The sequence below is a fragment of the Harpia harpyja genome, chromosome 6 (genome assembly GCF_026419915.1).
Source record: "Harpia harpyja isolate bHarHar1 chromosome 6, bHarHar1 primary haplotype, whole genome shotgun sequence".
Classification (NCBI taxonomy): Eukaryota; Metazoa; Chordata; class Aves; order Accipitriformes; family Accipitridae; genus Harpia; species Harpia harpyja.
In genome coordinates, this window is record NC_068945.1 from 62,107,796 (window position 1) to 62,123,033 (window position 15,238).

Here is a 15,238-nt window from a genome sequence, read left to right on the forward strand (position 1 = left end):
CCCCATGTCCGACAGAGCCAATGCCAGCCGGCTCCAAGACAGACCCGCCGCTGGCCAAGGCCGAGCCCATCAGCAACAGTGGTAGCGCCTCTGGGAGAACAGATTTAAGAATGGGGAAAAAAACCTGCTGCAGAAGAGTAGCCAAGGACAGGAGTGAAAACACGTGAGAGCAACAGCCCCACAGACCCCCAGGTCAGTGCAGAAGGAGGGGGAGGAGGTGCTTCAGGCGCCGGAGCAGAGATTCCCCTGCAGCCCGTGGGGAAGACCATGGTGAGGCAGGCTGTCCCCCTGCAGCCCAGGGAGGTCCACGGGGGAGCAGATCTCCACCTGCAGCCCGGGGAGAGAGGACCCCACGCCGGAGCAGGGGGATGCCCGAAGGAGGCTGTGAGCCCGTGGGAAGCCTGTGCTGGAGCAGGCTCCTGGCAGGACCTGTGGCCCCGTGTGGAGAGAATCCCACGCTGGAGCAGGTTTGCTGGCAGGACTTGTGACCCCGCGGGGGACCCCCACTGGAGCAGTCTGTGCCTGAAGGACTGCAACCCATGGGAAGGGACCCACGCTGGAGAAGTTTGTGAAGGACTGTCTCCTGTGGGAGGGACCCCACACTGGAACAAGGGAAGAGTGTGAAAAGTCCTCCTCCTGAGGAGGAAGGAGCAGCAGAGACAACATGTGGTGAACTGACTGCAACCCCCTGGTATGCTACAATTGATGTTCATGATGCAACAAGCTTGACTGGGGAAATCCAACTGCCCAGGAACCCTGGAAGAGATCATGGACTGGCCAGAAGGCAGAGATTTTGGAGCATTGCCTGAGGAGGTGGTTCATGCCCAAGAGGCACCACCATATAATGAGTTATCAGAAGACAAAAGCTGTTATGCTTTGTTTACTGATGGACCCTGTCATGTGGTAGGAAGCCATCAGAAGTGGAAAGCTGCTATGTGGATTCCCACATGACAAGTCGTTGAAGCCACTGAAGGAGAAGGTGAGTCAAGTCAGTTTGCAGAATTGAAAGCCATCCAACTAGCCCTAGAGATTGCTGAATGAGAAAAGTGGCCAGTAGTCTGTCTCTATACTGACTCCTGGATGGTGGTTAATGCCTTATGAAGGTGGCTACAACAGCAGAAGACGACGAACTGGCAGCACAGGTGTAAACCCATGGTTCCACCCCTTGCCTTTGTGAATCACATATTTAGGAATAATCATTAAAATCCACATTTATCACAAAATCTTCACAAAATTCACTCACATCAACAAAAAAAATTTCCCCACACAAAAAATCAAAATAACATCACCACAACAGTGAACGGAAGTGGACAATTTACACACAATCCACCCCTCATCACTTCACCACAATTATAACAACCAAAATTCTCCACAATCATTCTGTTCTCTAACATCATTCAGTCCATGATGTTACCTCTCCCAATCACTATCCTTATCTCAAATTCCTCATGCCCCACGTTGGTGTGGCAGTACACTCCCCCCAGCAGGAAATGAAACTTCTCCAGGCAGGGAGAAGAGAAAAAAAAAAACAAAAAACCCTAGAGGCCACAGGTTGAAAGTGGAACAGACCAACCAAGACGTGTCAGGTACACTGAGGTGACCTTCTTGGCCAATAGGGATTAAATGACCACAGATCAGATTCAACAAGGGTATAAACTGGGTCCCGCCGGAGGACGTGTTGGAATCAGTCCTCCTTGAAGCAGCGGGTCTGCAGTCAGGGACTCCCCCTCAGGTCGGGGCACTGCCCAAGGTAACTCCTCGAGGGAGAGAGCCTTCATCTTTTAGGTGAGTGATATAAGCATTTTGAGTCATAACTTTTAAATCTTAAGGATTCTTAAGTCGGCTGTGTAGTATTAATTCCCCTTACATCGTTGAGCCTGTAGTTCACTAACGTTATCAGAGTTCTAACTGACTTTTTACTGAAGAATAAGTCTGACTTTTAACACCTGCTGGATTTGATTGTGCATGCCTCCATAACAGTTGGGTGCCAAAAAGGTCTGTGGTGGGTTGACCTTGGCTGAACGTTGGGTGCCCACCAAGCCACTCTATCACTCCCCTCCTCATGAGGACAATGGGGAAAGAAAATAAGATGGAAAAAACCTCATGGGTCAAGATAAAGGCAGTTTAATAAAGCTAAAGCAAAGGCTACATGAGGAAGCAAAGGAAAACAAAAGATTTATTCTCTACTTCCTATCAGCAGGTGATGTCCAGCCACTTCCCAGGAAGTAGGGCTTCAGTATGCATAGTGGTTGCTCCAGAAGACAAACGTCTCAATAACGAATGCCGCCCCCCCCCCCCCCCTTTTCACTTAGCTTTTATTGCTGGACATCATATGGTACGGAATATCTGTTTAGTCAGTTTGGGTCAGCTGTCCTGGCTATGTCCCCTCCCAAGATCTTGCCTGCTGGTGAGGGGGGCAAAAATGTTGGAGAGACAGACTTGACGTTGCACCAGCACTGCTCAGCAGTAGCCAAAACACTGGGGTGTTATCAACACTTTTCTAGCTACCAGTGCAGAGCACAGCACTATGAGGGCTGCTCTGGGGAGAATTAACTCCATCTCAGCCAGACCCAATACAGTGAGCTGGTCAGAGAGGAACATAATTACACAGATAAATATTGCCAGCATCTGGGCTAACTTCATCATTTTTTTCTAGTTGGACTATAGCTGAAACACAGTTGAAAGCTGCTGATGGTTGCAGGCAGCCTGCAACGTAAAAGATGTAACAGCCAGCTAATTATCCTGACACTGTAAGTAAGACTACAACTCATGTCTGCTAGCTCCATTACTCTGTGACTCGAGGCACAGCATCTCTGATCCTTTCCCTGGCATTTTTTTTTTGCCACCCTCAACCATTCTGTTGTTTCTGAATCACTCTCAGACATAGAAAGAGTTGAGTTTCTTTGGTTAGCGACCACCTTTCCTAAGCTTACTTTAATTGATTTTCTGTGACTTTAATCCTTAATGTATTAACCTAACTCCTGAGAGAATGTCACACTCTCAGCAGAGGAGGTGTGAGTGATTGGGAGGAGGAGGGCAGGTGCTCAGAGGCTTTCAGATGCTGTCAGTGTGGTGCAGGTGTGCTAGTGAAGTACCCCATAACCTCTGGCTTTCAGAGAAGTAGTCTGAATCTGAATGTGAATGAGCAAGAGAGTCCATTTTGTACCCAGACTCAGTTTGGAAACATCCCTGTTAAATTCAACCCAGAAAGAATATGCATTGCAAACAAGATTCAGGTTCAATGTAAAATAGTTTCTAACTCACTCATGCATGAGGAGGAGTATAATGGAAATGCCAACACGGGGATAACGATAGCAGCTGTAGTAGTGAGTGAGCGTTACAGCCTCTGTACAATACATTACACCACAAGGCTACCTGCCTCAACGCTATCATTTCTGCCAACAACGATGGATTGTTTTGTGAAGTGAAGGACGGATTTCTGAGTGCTTTCACAAAGACACCATTGTGGAAGTGTTCCGTAATTTCTTGTTATCTACTTGTCTGAACTTGTCTTCTTTAATTTCCCTTTGCCATTTAGAGGGAGAATTATTTGGGGTATGTGGCAAAAGCAAAAACAATCTAAGAAAAACAGTCTGAGAAAAGAAAAGAGAAAAGAACAAAAAGCCCTGTTAATTCAAAGGCAGCAAGTTTGGAAACAGGACAAAATCATTGCCCCGCAGGATCATGGTTGCAAATACCAATGGCTTTACAACTACTAATAGAACTGTTCAGAACTGTTTCAGATGAAACTCTTTTCAAAAATGTACTTTCAGCTCCACTGAATGTTTCAGGAAAGATTCTGTTACTAGAAAAGTCCTCATTTTTTGTTAAAAAATTTAAATTTAAGATTTTGTTTTGGAAATGTGATATTTCTACTTGAAAAGACAGTTTATTCTTTGGAGGTTTTCTTTGTTTGTTTGTTTTCACTGACATTTTCTAAAACATAATCCTGTTCTGACATCCCAGATTACAAATTTTACAGCATTTTCAAATAACCTTTGTGCTATGACAAATTCTCGATGATCTCTTTCAGGTGGAAAACTGAAGCATATGGACTTATTAAATATCATATTGTAATAATTTTGTTTTAAGAAATATTTTCATAGAAACATAAGAATGACAGAATGTTGAGTGAACACTTGTCTCTACGAAGCACAAAAATATAAATCTAGACAATATTTGAGAGATGTTGTCCAATGTTTATTATAAACTTTCAGCACAGGAGATACAGTAGTTTACCCAAGCATCTGTTCCAAAGCCTTACTAATCTGATAATTAGACATTTTTCCTAAACTCTATCCTACAACTTTGTATTGAAAATTCTGCCTGAAATATTTTGGTTTGAATTAAGTCAGCATCTCTTGCGACACACACACAGGATGTGGAGAAAAAACGGCCATCATCCTCTTTAAACTAATTAATTCCATTTCATATATTATTATGTTTCCACCTGATCTGCTTTTTACTGGATAAATAGAATTCTCCCATCCTTTTGACATAAACCGTGCTTTCTATGCCTTGTCTTTTTTCTCTCCTTTAGAGATTGTCCAATTTATTTACATCTGTCTTAATGCTTGTTCTCAGACTAGGGACAGTACATCAGCTGAGGTCTCACCACGGCTTAGTACAGAGAAATAATTACTTCCCTTGACATGTTGTTAATATAGCCCAGAATGAGATGTGCCTTTTGTGCAACCACGTTATCTTGTAAACTTGTATGCAGTTTGTGAGCCGTGATGGCCTTGGACCTCTCCTACTGTACTGCTGTTCCTCCAGTTATTCTCCCATTTGTATTTGTGCACTTCAGGTTTCCTCCACAGACATTACTATTCATGGCACTTGTCTTAGCTGAGTTTCATGATCATGGTTCAAACGCTTGCTACAGTTCAGCAGGATGGTTATGATCCTTTCCTCCAAAGTACACACAACCCTTCTCAGCCTGTCACCCAAGAACTTTTGTACATGTGCTTCATTCCTTCATCCAAGACACAAATAAAAAGATTGACCAGAACTGGGACCAAGGCAGACCTCGGGGGTGCCCTACCCAAAATATCCTCCTTGCCTGATAGAGATAAGATTGCAAATCACTCCCTAAGTGCCATTTTTCAGCCAGTTACACATCCACACGCAGTGACTATAACTCCTTACTTTGCTGGCATAGAATGTCAAAAAGCTTAATAAAGTCAGAATACTTCATATCTTCTGCTCCTCCTCCATCTGCTAAGCAAGATCATTCATCAGAGAAGGAAATTAGATAGGTTCAACATGATTTTCTTTTGATAGATCCGTGCTGGACATTTTTAAGTATTGCATTTTGCTCTAGTTTCTTATCTACTGATTATTTAGCAATCTGTTCTAATATCTTCCCAGCTATCAAAGTTAAAATGACAGGCATATCAATTTTGTAGGTCTTCCTTCTTTATATGTGAGAGTAGGTACCATGTTTTCAGTAAATTCACACTTTATTTAGCTTACTAGAGAAGTAGCCACATTTTCAAAATAGCTAAGCACAGCAGGAAACTGCACTGTTATGCAGAATTTCATCATAAATGTCTCAAAGGGAAGCCAGCACTTGCAAAGCTGTCTCTGCATCATTTTCCACTGTCTTGCAGTACACCACTAGCAGTCAGAATTCATGTTTGTATCACCTCACCTGAGTTTATTTGTATTATATTAATCCCATTCTTTCCTCTTCTCTCTTTCAAGGATCAGGGAGGATTTCCACCACTTCTCATGCAAACCCAATGTTCTTTGTGGCCAAGGGAAGCAGAGTTCACCACCCTTCAAAGCACTGAAGACTGCTCTGTGTGCATGTTCTGTTTGAACCTTATGCTTCCCTAGCCCATGTAAGCATTATTCATATCCAGCTGATTTAGGGTTAGTCAGTCTGTTCCTCTGTGTATATAAAATGTTTATGGAAACAGGGACTTGAACCCTTGCTGCTCTGTTTTTCAAATAAATTTTCAGACAATGACAGAAAATATCTTTGGAAGATGTATCCAACCCAACACAGACACATACCGTTTAAACATCTCCATCTCAGCTAGTAGCACTTGACCCTCTTTTTTACCTGATGATGAGAAATTGGTGGGTTTACACACCTCTTTTTGGATTATCTGACTCATGCCTTAGGAGTAGTGTTTCTCTCTACTCGCTAGAGAAAGCTGAGGCTCACACGTTCAGATATAGACACTAGGGAAAGACATTGCTTAATGAGGCTAATTACAGCCTTTCTGTCTAAACTGGAAACTCTCACTAGCATGAGAGGAAGCTTCTCTGACAGAATATGACAAAATTTGTCATAATTTATATGTTCTCACTGAAAACTTTGGTTTGACAAATGTGTATTTTTGATGTATGACCATGTAATAAGAAAATACCAGTTGCATTTACTTCTGCACATTGTTGAAGCACAGCTTAAAATCAATTTTTAAAAATAATCCTTGTAGAAAATTATAAAGTGCATCTATGAAAAAATGTTTTCATGCTTATAACCATAAAGCTACCAAGTCATTAAAGGAACCTACTCAAGAAATCGTAAGCCAAGTTAGAACAAAACATACTCAGCTGTTTTTAAATTATTCCCATGAAAGATTTCTGATCAGTAGCCAGGCTGAAGAATGTAGTTCATTTTTGGTCTGAAGTCATAAGCATCTAAACCAATTTTACTCAGATCTTCAATCCTCCCCAGAATTGCTGCTGAGCTGTAAATAAAACTGGAAAATTCCAGCTCACAATTCAATTTTCAAAATATTACAAATGACTGACTGGAAATAAAGGCATAGAAAGCAGGGAAACTAGGAACAAAAGTCACATTTTAACCTTAACTGTACCTTTTATGAATTCTATCATTAAAATAACCCTCATTAAATGATTAATTCATCTATAAGCTTAAGAACAATACACCTCATTTCCTAAGTTTTAGTTTAAATATTGAAGTATATTGTTTGCGTGCCAGACCATAATGCTGTCATACTGAAAAAGATGTAGGAGGTGGAAGGTTTTAACATTATTGTGTGGTGCTTCACTGATTTTTTCCAGAAAAAAATATTTGAATTAACAGTGTAGGTATTCATACAGTAAATTAAAACCTAAAATTGCAAGGAATAATACTGCTTTAATTGCCTGACAGGACTGGGATTATTTCGCACATTCTCTCCTGCACAGCTGAATATAATCTTCCTAAAGAGGAAAGATATTCACTGCTGAATAGAGTGAACTGTGGTAATATATTGAACTCTAGAAAGCCCCTAAATAATGTAGGATAAAGTATTAGCATTTTTCACCTCTCTGAAGATCAAAGATAAGGGGTGTTAGTTGTATAGTGTTAGACTCACAGGCTATACCTAGGTGAGTGCCAAGCTGATATTGCAGGACCAAGTTTTACTGGAGTACAAATCTTAGAATTAAAAGAAAGGCACAGGGACAGGGATTTTTTGGTGTGTGTGTCCTTCTCCTGACATATCACATCCTGTGAAACAATTCCCAAGTGCATTTTTCCCTTTATAACCTTGTAGCTGAAATGTGAAATTTCTGCTTCCATCAGTAGATGAAGAAGGTCTGAAGAAAGAGAGCTCGAGAGGAGGTCCTCATGCTCTCGCACACAGTAGTTGTCTGAGAAGTTTGAGTTTGCTACTCCTTCAAAGTTCAGGCATAATTCTTTGTGCTGCTGGAGGGACCAGCTGCATTTAGACCTACAGCAACTGGCTTTGAAAACTCTGTATGAAATTCAGCTGTTGGAAGGGAAGTTTATGCCATGGGTGCAGAAATGGGTGAACTGATTACAAAACCTGAGCAAATAATCTTAATCATGTGGGCAATGTCCCACAAAAGCAGAAGTACCATTTCTGGATGGAAGCTGAGGTTATCAGTGGGATTCAGTGAAGCTCACCACAGAGGCTGTGATAGTATTGGGATTTCTGTTTTGTGCTCTTAATGCAGTACTGCTGTGAGATTCACAACAGTGTCAATGGGGGTGGCATGAGCCATGCCAGGTGGGATGCTGTGCCAGCTGCTCCGAGTGTCAAAACCTCAACTCTGACATTGCCTCTCTCAATAGCCAGACCAAGACATTTAATATGGAAAGCCTGTCTGTCCCTGTATGTGTGTAGGGATTTTTCTAGCAGTAATTAAACTCTGGAAATAACTGATAGCTAGGCATGGAAGGTTCAATAAGAATATGTGAGCAAAAAATTAAGGCACAACTGCAGTCACTTCCCACTACATGAAGAATTTTCCAATTAATATGGAAGATTTGCTGACCTGGAACATGCAATGCCAAGGTAGAGTACAGCTCTTCGGGGATGGCAGCTTCCTCACTCCAGGGAAGTGCTGCAGTGAGTAATGTGAATACCCAAGGAAGGTATCTCAGGGCTGGGGTATCCGCAGGGATAATGTAATGTATCCCCAGGAATAAGGAAATGATTAAGGTCCAACCTGTGTATTTCTTCCATAGAAGCTGGGGGGGGGGGAAGTACTTATTTGTATCTGTATTTCTTCCCTGCCCATCATATAACACATAATCAGCCCCATGCAAATAGAAAATCTTAATTAAATTGTTCTAAAAAGCCAATACCTAATTGTCTGTCTACATGTGACACTATTCCAGACACGTGTCAGCCATTCATTGTGGAAGGTAGCCCTGACCTTTTGAAATCAGGCAAGGCAGATTTCATCCACTCTTTCTTCCTCCCTTTGTTCCCTTCGATTGTTATGGGCAACTAGTCATCTTAGAGAACACCTGTGCTCTGCAGGCGCCTGGAGCTTCCTGTGGTACCTAAGCCTTTGAGGGGCCGTAACATCTCTACCAGTATGCACAGAACAGATTGCTCCAGTAATTGACACGGAAACATGGACTGCTGCATGGGGTGAGATGATATGGGCAGTAGATGGAGTAAGAAATGTTTTTCTTAGGGCTGTAACAAGCTGCTGATCAAAGAATCAAATTCTAGTGAACAACCCACCAGGCTTACTAGGAAAAGTTTGTAGATTCAGTGTTAGTCTCAGCTGGTAAGGAACACTAAAGTCTATAACTATATATGGTAGGTTTGCTAAGAAAATGGTACCCCTGAGGGGAAAAAAATGGAATATTCAGGAAGTCCAATAGCTTAACCCTAACTAGAAAGAATCTCTTCTCCTCTGTTATATTCTGTCCTCTGCTGTTTGATCTCTTTAACTCAGTAATTTCCAAAAAAGTCTTCCGTGTCATATTTACAGATGTATTCTTCACCTTGACTTCCTAGTGAGTGTTGGGCACCCCATCACAGAGTAAAAAGCGATGACTTTCAACCGGAGCTTCCACCTGTTTCTTCTACATCATGACCCTGTTCTGTGTTTTGCCTGGGACCCAGGTATCATATATGTGATCGCTGTTTTTCAACCCTTAGCCACTGAAAACTCGTGATGGAAAAACTCACACAGCCAGAAAAGTTGTCAACCTTTCAGCCTGTGTTTAGGCAACTGAATCCAGCCCCTCGCCAGCGAAGCCCAGACAGTGCGGTTCAGCTGCTAGACACCTACTTCAGGGGAGCTGAAAATCAGTCTGGTTATCCTCGACCATAACGGCTGCTGGGCGCATAACCACTTGGCCCACAGGTAGATACTTGCATTTAGAGAACTGAATTTAGATGTCTTAACTTCAATCTGAATTCCTCCAATGAGTTGCTTAGGCAACAGATTTTTACACATATTTAAAACCTAAAGATTTTGTTTCTGGTTTGGTGCTTGTCCTCAAAGTTATCTACTCTGGGGAGGGAAGTGGGGTGCTGGGTCTTAAATACTTTACCAAAGACCACCCAGGAAAGGCTGTCATGGCAGACAACTGAACCCAAACAACACATGCTTCAGCTATAACATGCTTACAGAACTTCCTCAGCATATCACAGTCCACTGTGAGATAAATAGTCGTCTTTCTAACATTCCTTGAAAAAACCCCCTACATATATATGAAACACAGAATCAGAGCAGGGCAATCTGTGTGGCACTTCAGACAGCAGTAAACAACCTCGTCTTTCTTTGACAAGTGTGGCTGACTTGACCATTTCCAGAAAGAAAGATTGACTTAATATGAAGAAAATTTCTGTACATTACAAGCATCCACTCATGAGCCAGAGAAAAGCCAGCAGAAATGTAATTTTGTTTTATACATACATACAGGGAAATCCAGGTGCATTCAAGCCTGACTTCAAACTTTAGGTAACTACTTGTCTAATTTCAGTTCAAGTGTCTGCTTATTACAGGAATTTTGTTTGAATGGACACTGCTCATTGGTGTCATGAATACGATTGAATTCAGGCCAACTGCTGCACTTGGAATTAACGTTCAAGTTCTTCGCCTCCACTGAGAACTAAACCATAAATTCTCAATTAAGGCCTGGCTGAGGCTCAGTGAAGCTTGAGTAGAGATTTTCTTATGTAAATAAGATAGCAGTCAACTCATTTAACAAAACTTCAACAGTAATTGAGCAGCAACTAGCTCATATTGCGTCTTTCACCTCATCTTGTACTTGATTAAATTGACAAGGGCTTGGCTGCATTCCCCCTTTATTCTACCAAGTCCTTACTTGTCCAGTATCATCTGAGGCCTGACAATTGTTTCTGATGGAAACTTGTGTCAAACTAATTGTGTGCTTTTATCTAGTTCCTTATTGGACAGCTACTAATTCTGATTTTTTTATTTGCACTAGGTAATGAAGGCTCGGATCCAAAGACATTATTTTGCAGAAATAGATAAATACCTGCTTTAAGATGCTGTCATGATATTAAGAAGGATGCTACCAGTCACTGGGGGTTTTTTTGGTTGTTGTTGTTGTTGTTCTTCTTCTTCTTCTTCTTCCAGATGGGTATTCCTGTTTTCTTTGGAGCAGTGAGTCAGATGTCTAATTAGTGCAAATCATTATTGTACTACTGATGTAAGTGTATCTACAACAGAATTTATGTCAGTTCCTGTGTCCTGACTGTTCTACAGATTTTCATGAAGAGCACTAGTAGGGTGTTGTGTAAAAGCAATTCAACTCTATGTGTATGTGTGTGTTTGTGCTGATGTGTGCGTTTCCACTGCATAATATTGTGCACCTGTGTAAGAAAGATTTTTGTAAAGAAAAAAAAAGTGACATTGTGATGTAGGACTATATGTAGCACATTCTGATACTCAAATTCATTACAAAAGTCACAAAATCTCCAAGGGGTGTCTGTGCATTACTATAGTCCAGTCTGGTTTTCATGTTAATGCTTTGAATCAGCTCATGAAACTGATACTGAGGGAGAGCTAGGAAAAGGCCTAGGGAGACACGAAAAGAAAAGAACAAAGGCTTCTTAGCTGAAATAGCTAAAAAAAATAAACAATGGTTTGAGCATGTGCGAATGTAGTGTCTCTCACTGCATTCATCCAGCTTTAAAAGTACCTAAATGTTATGCTCTGTAAAATAATTTCTAATGGAAAGTATAATAGGCATCAACAGCTGGCCTAAATTATTCAGTTCAAAAGAATTTGTGTGTGAGAGCAAGAAATAACACTATTTATATACCTTAGCAAAGGCTTGATGCTTGCACTGAGCATCCAAGTTATCTAAACCACACAGGTTGCAAACACCATTCTTACACTTAAAAAATATACCTGACCATTACCCTGGAAGAATTTAAGGATCTATTTACATTATTTCTTTAGACAGTCATATTGCAATCACACACAACTCTACCAATTTGCAAAAAGCTGAGGAAGTAAAAGAGTATTTACCAAATTAGGGTCTATATCAAGAATTAATGACATTATTTGAAGACTTTCCTACAAAAGAGAGTTCTCTGAAGATTTTGAAGCAGGGTTTTTTCACCAAATTGATAATCGGTAACTCCTCCTTGTGGTGAGACACTGACCTCCTCTCATCCATCACAATCACAGCTTTTGGACTCAGCAATGCTGGATGTGGCACATGAATTATAACACATCTCTCACTGCAGATGGATAATGAATTTGAATCATATTACATCAAGAATGGAAACATAATCTATAATTAGGTTTGGATGACACCTCCTCTTGTAAGACTATTTCCCATGTTTTCAGTTACTAATAGAAATATTTTTAAATTTGACTGTTCAAGAGGACATTTTTCTATGCTGGTATCTGCTTCTGGCTACTTTTTATAATTATAACCAACTTTATTCAGCTGTTTCCAAGAATGAAACTAGGGAAAAAAAGTTTGGTTTTATCCATATTAAAACTCCTCTAACCTTTGAGAAGTTCCAGTGTCTTTACACTGTGGAGCAGGAATTAGAGACTTGGCAAGGAAGTAGGCAATTACATCAGGCCTTTTACAGTCCTTATGTTCACCTTGCTAAGGAATAATATTAGTCAGCAAATCCTTTTTGATGGTTCACATCCAGCTCCTCTGTATTCTCTCTATTCAGAGGAAGGGCTGGAAGGAAGAAGCTGTTTTTTCCAAGTGATTTTTGAGAGCATGAAGTCTGTCTCTCTCAACCCACCAATATGGTTCTCTGCGCGTATCAGGATCAGTGATGTGAACACAAAGAGGGAGGAGAGCTGAAGAAGTAGGATAATATTAAGCAAGGAGACTGTGCAGAGAAGGGCAGTAACGGGAGCTGTATGAGGCAAAATAACTGTGACAAAGGGTTGGTGGAGTGGAGTTATAGTCTGGAGCTGACTGAGAAAGAGTATTGGGGAATGACATAGGGATGAGCTGGACTGGGAGTCAATGAGGTGGCAAGGTCAGGACAAACTGTGTAAGCGTGAAAACAGGAGCAGGTGGGTAATGAGAAATTAATCTGATTAACTGGGACCTCCCTGTCAAAAACAGGACTAAAGAGTTGGAAGGTGTAACCCTAGGTGAAGGACAACAAACTGGGAATGAGTACCAAGAGGAAATGGGAAAGAGCTTGGATGCAGTAGCTGAGAGACAAAGACTGGGTGGGATGAAGAGAGAGGGGCAGGGTGAGGATAGTGGGAGCAGATAGGGAGATGGGTGGGGGGGACTTGGGCAAGAAATCCATCAAGGGAAATGGAGCAGCAGCTAATTGAAGTGGTGTCTGACTGAGGTGAAACTCTCAGTGGTGTCAGCCACGGCATTATGGCTGGGGAGAGAGAGCAATTCACTCTGAGGGCACAAACAGAGAGTTCATGACTGAGGAAGACCTGTCTGTTCCCTGGTATCACTCGGCTTCTCCTGGTGCTGAGCAGTGTGGGAGAAGATAACCCACTATTACTAACAATTTTCTTTCCAAATGGAAGAGCTAAAGGTGACCCTTTCGGGATAGACTTGTGGCAAATCAATGTTATACCAAACTGTGCAGTAACTGTTTTTTGGTTTGTCTAGTAATAGTGTAAGTAAATCTTTACAGAGACATAAACACTGCAGAGATATTATTTCTGTTTCAAAATCAAGACCCAGAAATTAGGGCTTTTCAGAATTAAGACTGTCTTTTAAAACCATGGTGGCTTCTTTTAAAGCACTTTTTATAGATGGACAGATTATTCAATATTATCATAACTGTAGGTTAAAGACAAGCCCTCCAATTTGATTAATTCTTAACATCTCTCTGAAATATTGCCATGTATATTTGTGCTGTTCAAGGACTGCACCTTTACTGTAGCTAAAACTGAAGACTCACTTTTTCCAAAACTGGATTGTGGCTAAAGAAAGTATTTTATTAGCAGCTTTTATTAAACATGTAAAATCTTGCCAGATAGATAATATCTTTACAAATCTTCACAGCCTGAAAAGAGAATTGTTCTTCAAATATTTTTTTTTTTTGGTCAGGAAGAGAAAATCTATACAGCTAGTTCATTGAACTTGATGAACTATTCCAACATTATAGCACAGAAATATATTCTCTTGCTCAGTATCCAGGATCCTTAAAGGGGACAGACAAGGATTTCCAATAATAAGCCTTATATAAATGAGTTTCTATGCTGCTATGAGCTATAGAAGTTGTGCTTTGCTCCTATGCTTACCCTAGGGAATATAGTGTGGGGGAGCAAAAGAGCTGGAGCATAGCAAGGCCTCATAGCTTTGTGATTATTTGTGCTTCAGGGACTGTAGAAAAGACAGAATAAATTATAAGAAGCCTTTAGGCATGCCAGCCTCTATAAGTATGTCAGCATGTGCTGGGGGAGGCTACGTGGCTGTGCTGTCAGATATTTTGCCCTCAGCTGACCCATGGGGTGGTCATTCTGTTCTTAAATTCAACCTCCTGGAAAATCTGTCCCTAAAAGGAAAAATCAAGCAGTGAAATCACCACAGAGTTCCAAATGCCCTCAGTTATGCCAACAACTTTTAAAAAAATAATTTTTTTTTTTAAATCAGTTTTTTATTCATTCCAAGCCACTGTTTATTTCTTTACTGTAATCCATGGGGTATGTTTAATGGACAAGGAACTGGACACCAGGTCTCCTTCTGCAAGTGCTGTAACCCGCAGGCTTTAGACTCGGTTTGCCTGTTTTTTCTCTAAGTCTCTAAATGATTACTGTAATGATGCCATTGTTCTAACACAAAGGATCGAGAGCACTATCTTCCATCCAGACTGGTCTCAGAGTCAGCTCTATCTTTTTGAAGATGTGGCTTTGGGTCCCATGAGACAGACATGGGCAGGTCGAGATAAGTGTTCATGGGCTATGCTAGATGAGTGTTTGAAGCACTGAAGTGCTGAAATCACTAGTTTGGAGAAAAGGAGATTGAGGGGCAACCTCATTGCTCTCTACAGCTTCCTGAAGAGGGGCAGTGGCGAGGGAGGTGCTGATCTCTTCTCCCTGGTATCCAGTGGTAGGACACATGGGAATGATTCAAAGCTGTGTCAGGGGAGGTTCAGACTTGACATTAGGAAACATTTCCTTACAGAGAGGGTGGTCACACACTTGAACAGGCTTCCTAGAGAGCTGGTCAGTGTACCATGTCTGTCAGTGTTTAAGAGGCATTTGGACAATGCCCTTAAAAATATGCTTTAACTTTTGGTCAGCCCTGAAGTGGTCAAGCAGTTGGACTAGACGATTGTTGTAAGTCCCTTCCAACTGGAAATAGTCTATTCTATTCTATTCTATTCTATTCTATTCTATTCTAAAAAGTCATGGTCACGTCAACAGCATTACTCTTACTTTTTTGCAGTCCCTGTGTTTTCTATAGAAGCCTCTATCCTGTATATTTGGAGAAAGACTTTTGGTAAGGTAAGTGGAAGGACAGTTAGAGGTAGCCCAACACCTGGCAGGATTTATTGTGAACTGGGTGCTTAGCTGC